At 38.9% G+C, this 10,930-nt stretch overlaps 1 protein-coding gene across 1 annotated transcript in view; it reads left to right on the forward strand.

The window, feature by feature from the left end:
- Positions 1 to 784: 784 nt before the first annotated feature.
- Positions 785 to 10,930, forward strand: part of C1D (C1D nuclear receptor corepressor) — a 22,802-nt gene continuing 12,656 nt past the window's right edge. Inside the window, exon 1 of the mRNA XM_008592523.1 lies at positions 785 to 805. The gene's annotated coding sequence lies outside the window, so the exon portion shown is untranslated. The remainder of the gene's footprint in view (positions 806 to 10,930) is intronic.

The following is a 10,930-nucleotide window of genomic DNA, read 5'->3' on the forward strand; positions in this document are numbered from 1 at the left end:
GCTGTCTTTAATGCAACTAGAGCATAACAAACCAGAAACAGCTCATTTTTTACTTTAAAAACTTTATTGACATATATGGTGTTTGTTCAAAGTTCCTTTTAATATACGGAATTGCTATTTCATGCATAACTTTTTGTTAAATTACCACTGTGGAACGATAAAAAGTTACGAATGTAAAACAATGCTGTTAATCGCTTACACTACACTTTAAATGAACAAACTGTACAATTTTCATGATTCTTTTTTTCTATTATGTTTGTTCTGACTGTACATATTGAAATGTAATCTTATGTACTTTGAAACTAATAGTTAAAAATCTAGGCTCGTATTTTGCATCTTTTTTTTTTGCTAGTAATTCGTTTTTACTGTATTTTACAAAAGTATATCCTAACGATGGATTGGAAACATAAGGAACCCGTCTGTAGATAATTTGGGAAGCTGCCCCGGGAGGCTAATTTTGAGGTGGGTAATAAGGGTGTAGGAGGAATCAGGGTCCTGGAAAGGGCTTCAGCAAAAGTAAAAACCTGAACAAAGCTTTAGTAACTAACATTTTAAAAAACCCAAAACGCCCAACCGCACTTGAAGTGAGTGCCGGCGGAGTACAAACCTAGCTAAATGCTGCCAGCACCCCGCCAAAGCCTCCTTCCACACGTCGGCCCGAAGCACCTACGAACATCGCCTTCAGAGCGGAGGGAGGGGCGGCGAGGCGGGGCGAGCAGCGTGAGGTCATCGGAGAGCGACGCACGCGCCATGACGCCTTCGTTGCGCGACCGCCTTTCGGCAGACCGGAATCGGAGGCCCGGAGGTATTATTCAAAGCTGGGGTTGTTGGGATCCTGCCTAAGTTGACTTCTCCTGTCCTAGAGTTTTCCTTTCATCATGCGGCCTGACTGGGAGGAGCGGGGTCGGGCTGCGTAGCCTCCCGAGACTGCGAACGCGCCATGACGCCATCGTTGCGCGACCGCCTTCCGGCAGACCGGAATCGGAGGCCCGGAGGTATTATTCAAAGCTGGGGTTGTTGGGATCCTGCCTAAGTTGACTGCTCCTGTCCTAGAGTTTTCGTTTCATCATGCGGCCTGACTGGGAGGAGCGGGGTCGGGCTGCGTAGCCTCCCGAGACTGCGATCACTCACAGTTGAGCATTGGCGGCAGTATTGTTATAGGACCCCCCACTTCCTCTTGTCCTGTGGCTGCTTGCTGACTTTGGCTTACTCTGCTTCTCATTTCTCTCTCTTGGTCCTGTCTTTCCCTTTTTTTTCGCTTGTTAACTCCACCTCTCAAATATTGGAAGGTGAATAAATAAGAAGACATAACTTCACTGTAAATTTTCAGCTGCCTTCAAACCTTTTTTAGGGAGGAAGGCTAAAGTGGAGGGTGTGAGGAAGTAACTTTCCTATGTTATCCTCTTTTATCATTCACATACGTGATTACACACTGCCCGCCGCTGCAATATTAGCCCATCTGAGACAGTGGGCTAATTTGACCTTTTGTTGAAATCTGTAGTGGATAATCTTAACAGAGAAGTTTTTCTTTATGGCTCGGGAAAGTTAACTGTGACTCAAACTTCTGTTTGAAGGTAGCTTTAATGTTTTCATGTTTGTTGACTACAATTCAGTTTGGCTTAATTAAAGATGTATCTGTCCCAATGAGATGTTTGCTATTCACTTATTAATTTGTTCGGACTGATAGTAGACTGAACCAAGAACATACATTTTTCATTAGAAGATAACGGATAACCCCTACTGAAGTTCAGAGAACTGTTTATGATTGGTGCAAATGATAGAACTCATAGTTTTGTTGAAAGATAAAATAATGTCAAAGTATGAACAGTGGTCTTTCAAAATAATCAACACAAAATTCCTAATCAAAAGATGTGCTGCCTTCAAACGGCTATATTATGTATGTGTATCACACTTAGAGATGATATAATTTTTTCTTAACTGCTTTTACCTTTTCAGGAGCTCTTCATATGTATTATCTCAGCTACTGTTTCCAAATAGTTGACCCTTCAAGTATGGCTCTGAGTAACCCACATTGAATTAGGGTGTTTGATAATTTTCAGTTCAGTAGAATAACGACTGGTTTTGCTAGCTAACAAACTGAGTGCTAACTGAGCCAGGCACTGTTCTTATAGCTTTACCTATATTATTCATTTTTTTCTGCACAACAACCTTATATGATGTTATCATTATTTTAGAGATGAGATAATTGCAAGTTTCATGTGTTTTGGAATGTAATTTTGCTGCTTCATATCTATAATTTAGAAAATGCTTCAAATTAAACACTGAATAGTAATAAATTGATTGTGATCTAACTACTCATTTCAATCTTGAGCAAATTTCTTGTAATTTATATATTTTTCTATTATTAGACTTTGGGATAGATTTGTTTTTAGAGATTAATATCTTTATTAGAAAAGGAAGAAGTCTATGTTTTCTCAGGGATTTTACTGTAAGCCTGAAGGAGAATTATAGGCAACACTAACATGGACTCACTGTTTGTCAAGAAAGCAGTATTTATTGAGAACTTGTATGTACATTTCACTTATTTTCTAAGATAATGCAGTGCAAAAAAGTCATTACAGTGATAGAATTCTGGTGCAGCATCTGCAAATGGCTTTCTAGTTCCAAAAAACAATTATATGTTGGATTTGTTCTCTGGCCTAGTTCATCTATGCATAGCTCTGCTTGGTATAGAAGACGGAAACAGCCCCAGAATGTACATTATCATATATATATTTTTGGATCCATGTAGTGACTTCATAAGTCCAAACTAATTATCTAATATTAGTAATAATGTAATATTAAGATTAGATAATAATCTTAATAATTTAATATTAAGATTCCTCAAAATTTGGTCTGTTTACTTTGATTGATTTTAGTCTCTTAGCAAATACAGTCATTCCTGTATCTGTGTGGGAAATTGGTTCCAGGAACTCTCATGGATACCAAAATCTGCAGATGCTCAAATCCCTTACATAAAATGCAGTAGTATGAGGGGGTACTACTTTTTTGAGGGTACACCAAAAGTTTTTGGAAAAATAGAATTAAAAGGTAGTACAGTCTTTTCTTGAACTTTTTGAAGTACCCTCATATTTGCGTATAACCTACACACATCCTCCCCTCTACTTTAAATCATCTCTGGATTACTTATAGTACCTAATACAATGTAAATGCTATGTAAATTGTTTTACTGTGTTTTTTTAGGAAGTAATGACAAGAAGAAAGTCTGTACATGTTCAGTACAGACACAGTTTGGACATTTCCAATCTGCAGTTTGTCGAATCCATGGATGTAGACCTACAGATATGGATGGCCGACTGTAGTTGCTAAATACTTAATATGTGGCAAGACATTATGTCAGCGAAGTGGAGATACGCTTGTAATGCAACATGAATCCTGCCTTGAAGGAATAGCCCAGTGAATTAAATAACCAATGGAAAGTTCTGAGCAGAGGCGTGACATGATCTTGACTTAGTCTTTAATGAGATTACTTTGGCTGCTGTGTTATGAATAGCTTGTTGGAGGGTGGGGTAGGTGAAAGCTAGGAGACTAATTAGGGAGGTATTATTATAATTCAGATGAGATGATAGCATTTTAACTGGATGGAAAGAAGTGCCAGTTCAATTTTGGATGTATTTTATAGGTAAAGCCAATAGAATTTGCTTATGGATTGAATGTGCACAGTGAGAATAAGGTAATTGTCAAAATTTTCAGCTTGAGCAGTTAGAAGAGTGGAATTTCCATTAACTGAGAAGTGGAAAACTATAGGAGGGGCAGGTTTGTGGGAGAAGATAAGGAGTTCAGTTATGGACATATTAAGTTTGAGAAGACTGTTAGTTATTCAAGTGGAGATGTTAAGTGGGCAGTTGAGTACCGTATATTGAATCTGGAGTTCAGAAGAATGGTCATTGCTGGAAACAAACATTTGAGAGTTGTCATTGAACAGATGTTAGGTATTTAAATTCATGAGACTGAAGGTGATCATTAAAGGAGTGAATATAGACAGCAAAATAAAAAGCACCATGCCCGAGTCCTTAGGTATGTTAGCATTTACAGTTTAGGAAGATGAGGAAGAACCAGCAGAGGAGACAGATTGAACAGCCAACCAGGGACAAGGACAATTTTGAGTCTGGTGTTGTGAAATTCATGGTGGAGTAGTGCATTCAATTTTGTTAAATGCTGCTGATGGATCAGATAAAATGATGATGGACATCTTTAGATTTATCAAGGTACATGAGGAGTATTATTGATGGATATGTGACAACTTTAAGTCTGGAGAAGCAGATAGTCACACACCGATATGATAACTATACTACAGATATATTCAGAGAACCTTGGGAGCAGGGAGGAAGAAGGGACATATAGAAGCCTTTATAGAGGAGAGGGCATTCGATGTGGGTTTTAAAGGATGAATAGGCCCAGAAAATGGGGAGGGTTTCCAGGAAGGGGTATTCCAGGCAGAGAGAAAGGACCACGAAAGTACCTTACTTCTCTCCCTTCATGATCACACCTCCCAGTCAATTGTTTTAAAGATGCTTTTGCAAATTCTCTTTCTTCTGTATCCACTAGAATGGTAACCATTCTAGCTCCAGGCCTACTGAACGTTGCTAAGTGATAGAGTTCGGATGTGTTCTCCCTGCCAAAACTCATGTGGAAATCTGATCCCTAGTGTGGCAGTGTTGGAAACTGAGTCATGGGGGCGGATCCCTCATGAATGGATTAATGTTCTTCCTAGGGGCTGGGGTTGCTGAGTGAGAACTCCGTGCTTAAAATACCCGGACATCTCCCCCCTCTCTCTCTCTTGCTTCCTCTTGCCTTGTGATCTGCTTGTACCCACCGGCTGCCTGTCGCCTTCCACCGTGAGTAGAAGCAGCTTAGGCCTGCACCAGGTATGGCTGTCCCAGAATCGTAAGCCAAATAAACCTCTGTTCTTTAAAAACTACGCAGTCTTAGATATTCTGTTATAGCAACATAAAATGGATTAATACATTATGGAAATTTGGGGGATTCTAGTCATGTGGAATAATGACAGGAGCAGATGTTGAATGTGACAGGGGATAGGGAAAAGATGAGAGTTAAGGCTGGAAGGGCATGAGAGCCAGACTTTGAAGGACCTTATATGTTGTGTAAAAGAGGATTTTGTCCTGAAAGGGTGAGGAGCTACTGAAGGGATTTGTGAGGGCTGCTCCAGCATTAGATCTGGATTCCATTCCACTGAACTTTACCACTTAGCTCTATGACCTAAGTCTCTGTTGTGTCATCTGTAAAGGGAGGCTAATGTTAGTACCCAGTCACAGAGTTGTGAGGACTCTCCACACTACTGTTCTTGTCTGCTTAACTCAGCTGTCATCAAGATTGTTTTCTTAAGGAAGCATTCTGCCTTCCCTTGGATTAAGTCTTGTTCATTAGTTTATAGTATCATAGCACTAAGTATTTCTCCATATCATTTTTGTAATTTTATATTTCCGTGATTATTTGATTAATGTCTATCATCCACACTTAACTGTAAGCCCAGTGCAGGCAAGTTTTTGCTCACCGCTATATTCCAAGTATCAGGGCAGCATGTCATAATGCTAGATAAATATCTATTGAATAAATGAGGCCTTAGTGCCTGGCGTGTGGTAAATGCTCAGTAATTGTAACTGTAAGCCCAGTGCAGGCAAGTTTTTGCTCACCGCTATATTCCAAGTATCAGGGCAGCATGTCATAATGCTAAATAAATATCTATTGAATAAATGAGGCCTTAGTGCCTGGCGTGTGGTAAATGCTCAGTAATTGTTATTCATTTACATGGCATTGTGCAATATATGCTGAGCCAAGGATAAATAAAAGAATTGTCTGGCAACTAAGAAAGCACCCAGTTGAGGTTGGGTAGCATTAAATTGTGTGTTTTGTGAATTTCTTTAAGACAGTTCAGTTAGCCTGAAGCTAGAATGGTTATCCAGGACTGGAATTGGCTAGTGGGCACAGAGGAAAGATAAGGACTTGTAAAAGCATCTTTAAAACAGCTGACTGAAATGTATGGCCATGTAGGAAGGGAGGCCAGAAGAGGCTTTTGTGCTTTGAGAATAGGGAGAAAATGGACTCGAGTTGGCTAGAAAATTGAGGTGTAAAGAAAGGAATACATTCATATGGTTCTATGAATATAATAGAGCTAAAGAATATAGGTTTGATTGAAGGTGGTAAGTAGGGGGAAATGATGACATTTTATGTGGCATACTTGAGAAGAAAGCAAATTTTAAAATTTGAGATAATTGAAGTTTATATTTATAAACACATTATTATAATGTTACATATATTATTGTTTAAAAATCATAATTCAGAGAATGTAACAAAATATGCTCCTTCACCTTTATGCTTTTCCTTTCCCAGAAGTAAACACAGTTAACAGCTTCTTTTGTATTTTTAAGAAAACTTAACATGTATATTTTTATATTTTATATGCCTCCACGCTCGTATCTTTTTTGCTTAGAAGCAAATGGGATGTATTATACATGCTGTTCTTTAACTTCTGTTCACTTAATATATATCTTTGGAATCTTTCTAAGCCCTACTTCATACTTTTTTCACTACACAGAGTATTTTATTGGATGGGTATATCATAATTTGTTTAACCTGTCCCTATATTAATGGGCTTGCAGGTTGTTTCCTGTTTTAAAGTGTCACTGTTTTAGAGTGTGGCAGTGGATGTCCTTGAACATTATCTTGTGTGAAAATATACATTATGAGAAGTGAAATTGCTTGGTCAAAGACTATGTACATAAACATACTGCCAAATTGCCCCACAAAATACCCAATTAATTTACATTCCAACTAATAGTCAATGAGAGGCTGTTTCTGCTCACCTTTGCCCATATTAGGTACTATAAATCTTTTTAATTTTGGCCTGCTTGACAGATAAAAAATGACATCTTGTTTTGGTGATTTATGTTTCCTTAATTATGAGTAAGATTGAATAGCTTTTTTTAGGTTTATTGGTCATCTGGATTCCTTTATTTGTGAACTGCTGATTTTATTTGCCCATTTTTCTTTTAGGTTGTATGTACTTTTTTTTTTTTTTTTTTTTTAATTGACTTATAGAGACTCTTTAAATCTGTCTTTGTGTTGCAGATGTCTTTCCCTAGTTTTTCATTTGGCTTTGTTTGGACTTGGTTTATTTTTGCATGGAAACATTTTTAAGGGCTAGGTAAAGATATAAGAAATTAGGGGTTTTTTTAAAGAAGAAAATTTGTGATATTCTTGAAATAATTAGACGTTCTGGAATGTCAGCCTTTGTTGGAAATGCTAGTAAAACAAACTTCATTTAAGGCACAAGCTCTGTCTTGTTTTCCTTTGTTCACCAACTTTCACAGATTTGGTGAGTACCCAGTAACATTCCTACCTTTCACCCTTTATTATCTTGGGAATTGAAATGAGATGTAATAGAGCTGCTTAAATATTCTAGAGTACACCTTCTCTTTAGGTGTCCTCCACTTTATGAACCATGTTGTATATTAAAAGTTAATTTGTGAATTAGCTATATAAATTCACTATAGAAATATCACACGTAGATTCTTATCTTTGCTCTCAAAGTTTAGTCCAAGAAGTCTAGCTTTTTTTTCCCTCAAAGCAAATTCAAGATGTAATGTAATTTTACCCCTATGTACTTCAGTATGCATCTTTAAATGATAGGGACTTTTTCTTATATAACTATAATGCCATTTTCATAGATGATAGAATTATCAATAATTTCTTGGTATCATCTAATACCCCATCTATGTTCACATTTTTTTCTCTCAAAAATCTCTTTTTATACTTGGTTTATTTAAATCAAGATCCAAATAAAGTCTACACATTCCATTTGGTTGTCATGTCTCCTAAATCTCTTTAATCTCTTCCTCTACCTCCTCTTTCTTTTCTTTATTTTTTCTTAATGTCATTGACTTTTACAGAAACTCAGCCAGTTGTCCTATAGAGTATTTCTCATTCCAGATCTGTGTGTTTGCTTTCTTGTGGTGTTGTTTCTTTATCCTCCATATTGCGTGTAAAATGGAAGTTAGCTCTAAAGGCTTAGTTAGATTCAGATTCAACTTCCTTGGGAGTCGGAAATACTTCACAGTTGGTGCTGTGTATGTTACATTGCCTCACATCAGGAGGTTCATAATATGTGTTTGCCCTACTTTTAATGATGTGAACATTGATAATTGCGTTCGGATAGGGACAGTCTCATTTCTTCATTGTAAACTTCTCAATCATCCTTTTATCTTTTGGTGATCATTGCCTGAATCTGTAATTTCATTAGGGATTGCAAAGTGGTGTTTCTTTTTGTTTTTTTTTTTTTTAAAGTTATCATTTCTTACACATATGTTATCTGGAGTTTGAAGTCTAGTTTTATTACTTGGGAACCTGGTAATCGAGAATAACAAAGTTGTTGTGGGAAAATGCTGTCAGAGCAACAACTTGTGATGCCAGGAATACATCTTTACTTGCTGTAGTTCTGGAGACTTAAAGGAGTGTGATGGTCTCTTTGATGTTTCAACTTGGTGAGGATGCAGTTCCCAGATATTCAAACAGAATCTAGGTGTTGCTGTGAAGGTATTTTGTAGATGTGATTAAAATCCATAATCAGTTGACTTTAAGTAAGGAAGATTATCCTAGATGATCTGGGTGGGCCTGATTAAATCAGTTGAAAGGCTTTAGAAGCAGAGCTGAGGCTTCCCTGACAAAAAAGAAATTCCACCTGTGGGCAGCAGCTTCAGCTTGTAGCCAAGAACTCCAGCATGCCCTTCCTCGATGGCCTGCCCTGTGTAAAACAGTTTTTTGCACTCTCTTTATATATATCTCCTACTTGTTCTGCTTCTCTGGTTGAGACCTGACTGGTACAAGGAGCAACTCCCCTGACTCTCTAACAAAATGGGGTGGAGAGTGGTGGTAAGTGTCAGAGGTCCTACTTTGTTTAGGGTGATCATATAATTTTTTCTTCAAACTAGGATTTCTGAGAGAGAAAGGAGGAGCTGACCCAATGGCAAGCTGAAACAACAGGTATAAACTGGGATTATCCTGGGCAAATTGAGACTGAGAGTACTCATCCTATGTCAGTCACTGATGGTATAATATAAGTATGGCACAGCCCACTCATGGAGCTTGTAATCAAAAGGGAAATCAAGTAAATAAATAGACATTATAAGATAGTGTTCTAAGTGACACAGCTTATAGTTGTGTTTATACAGACAGAGAACAGGAGGAGGGCATATAAGTATGGCACAGCCCACTCATGGAGCTTGTAATCAAAAGGGAAATCAAGTAAATAAATAGACATTATAAGGTAGTGTTCTAAGTGACACAGCTTATAGTTGTGTTTATACAGACAGAGAACAGGAGGAGGGCACACAGAGAAGTCTTCACTGGCTGAAGTGAAACCTGATCTTACCTCCAAAGATAAGCAGGGTTTGAACAGGGTGGAGGTGGAAGGGCATTTCCGACACAGAGAACCTCATGGTTGAAAGTTTATAATGAGAGAGTGTGGCACATTTGGAAAACTGCCATTCTGGCTATAATTGTAGGATTGGAAGAGGGGCACCATGAAAGGTGAGGTTAGACAGGGCCATATCATAATGGGACTCAATGCATGCTGAGGGGTTTGGAATTTATCTTCCAAGTTGGGGGAACTACTGCAGGATTTTAAGCAGGGGAGTACCATGACCAGACTTTTTTTTTTTTAATAGAAATATCATATTTTGTAACATTCTAAAATTGGGAGTGGAGAAAAATTGGCAGTAGGGAGACTACCCAAAGGCTGTTGAAATAATCTAGTCAGTGAGAATGGAGGAAAGCTGTGGTGTAAGGAGATTAAGGAAGCCGTATTGACAGGACTGATTGGATTTGGGGGCCTGAGGAAGGAGTCAGGGGTGCCTCCCAGGTTTCTGGCTGGACTGAAGATCAAGGGGAGGAAGTAGTCAATGATTTCAGTTCTGTAGGTGATGCTGTGCACCCTTCCTTTTCTCCTGTGGGTACTTTGGCTTCCATAACCAGTGAGAGGAGGGACAGAGGAGCTGCAGTGGCAATACATTCTGTAGGCATATTGGACAGCTTGTACCATCTCCCCCGCTTAGTCTCAGCAAGCCCTCACTGAGAGGGAAGAGAAGCAAGTTTTGTCCTTCCTGCTCTGTCTGTTTCCACTGCTGCAGCTGGCACTTTAGAAGGAGTAGGTGGAGGGGTGAGGGGTGCCTGTAGAACCTGGGAGGGGAGTGAGGACCAGAGGTGAGCCAGTTCTGTTCTTCTTTTTCTTCTTTGGAAATTTTGCCATGTACACCTTAGGCAAGTCATTTAACCTTACTGTGGCTCAGTTTCTTCATCTACAAGGATTAGATGAGTTAATATGTGTGTAGCTCTTAGACTAGTGACTGGCACATAGTTGGTACTATTCAAGTGTTTGCTATTGCTGCTGATACCCTGGAGTCACTGGAAGTTTCTGCACTTTTCCTGTGGAAGGAATAAATACTCAGGAACTGCCTGTATAAAATGTTAGTAGGAATCATTTGAATTGGGAGGAATTTCTGGTAGTAGAAGAACGTTCATTTTTTAGTCTGTCTTGCCCTTACTTTTTAGTCTGTTTTGACTTTACTTTTTAGTCTGTCTTGACTCTATTTTTTAGTTAGAAAAAAGGCGAGTGAGGGCCGGCCCGGTGGCGCACTGGATAAGTGTGCCGCTTGGGAAGCGCGGCGGCACTCCCGCCCGAGGGTTCGGATCCCACATACAGACCGGTTCCCGCTCACTGGCTGAGCCAGGCGCGGGAGCAACACCAAGGGTTGCAATCCCGTTGCCGGTCCCCGGTCCGGTACGGGGGCAACACTGAGGGTTGCGATCCGTTGCCGGACACGGAAAAAGAAAGACAAAAAGGAAAATAAAAAAAAAAAATAAAATAAATAAAATAAAATAAAAAATCAAATCT

The sequence above is a fragment of the Galeopterus variegatus genome, unplaced genomic scaffold (genome assembly GCF_000696425.1).
Source record: "Galeopterus variegatus unplaced genomic scaffold, G_variegatus-3.0.2 Scaffold7989, whole genome shotgun sequence".
Classification (NCBI taxonomy): domain Eukaryota; kingdom Metazoa; phylum Chordata; class Mammalia; order Dermoptera; family Cynocephalidae; genus Galeopterus; species Galeopterus variegatus.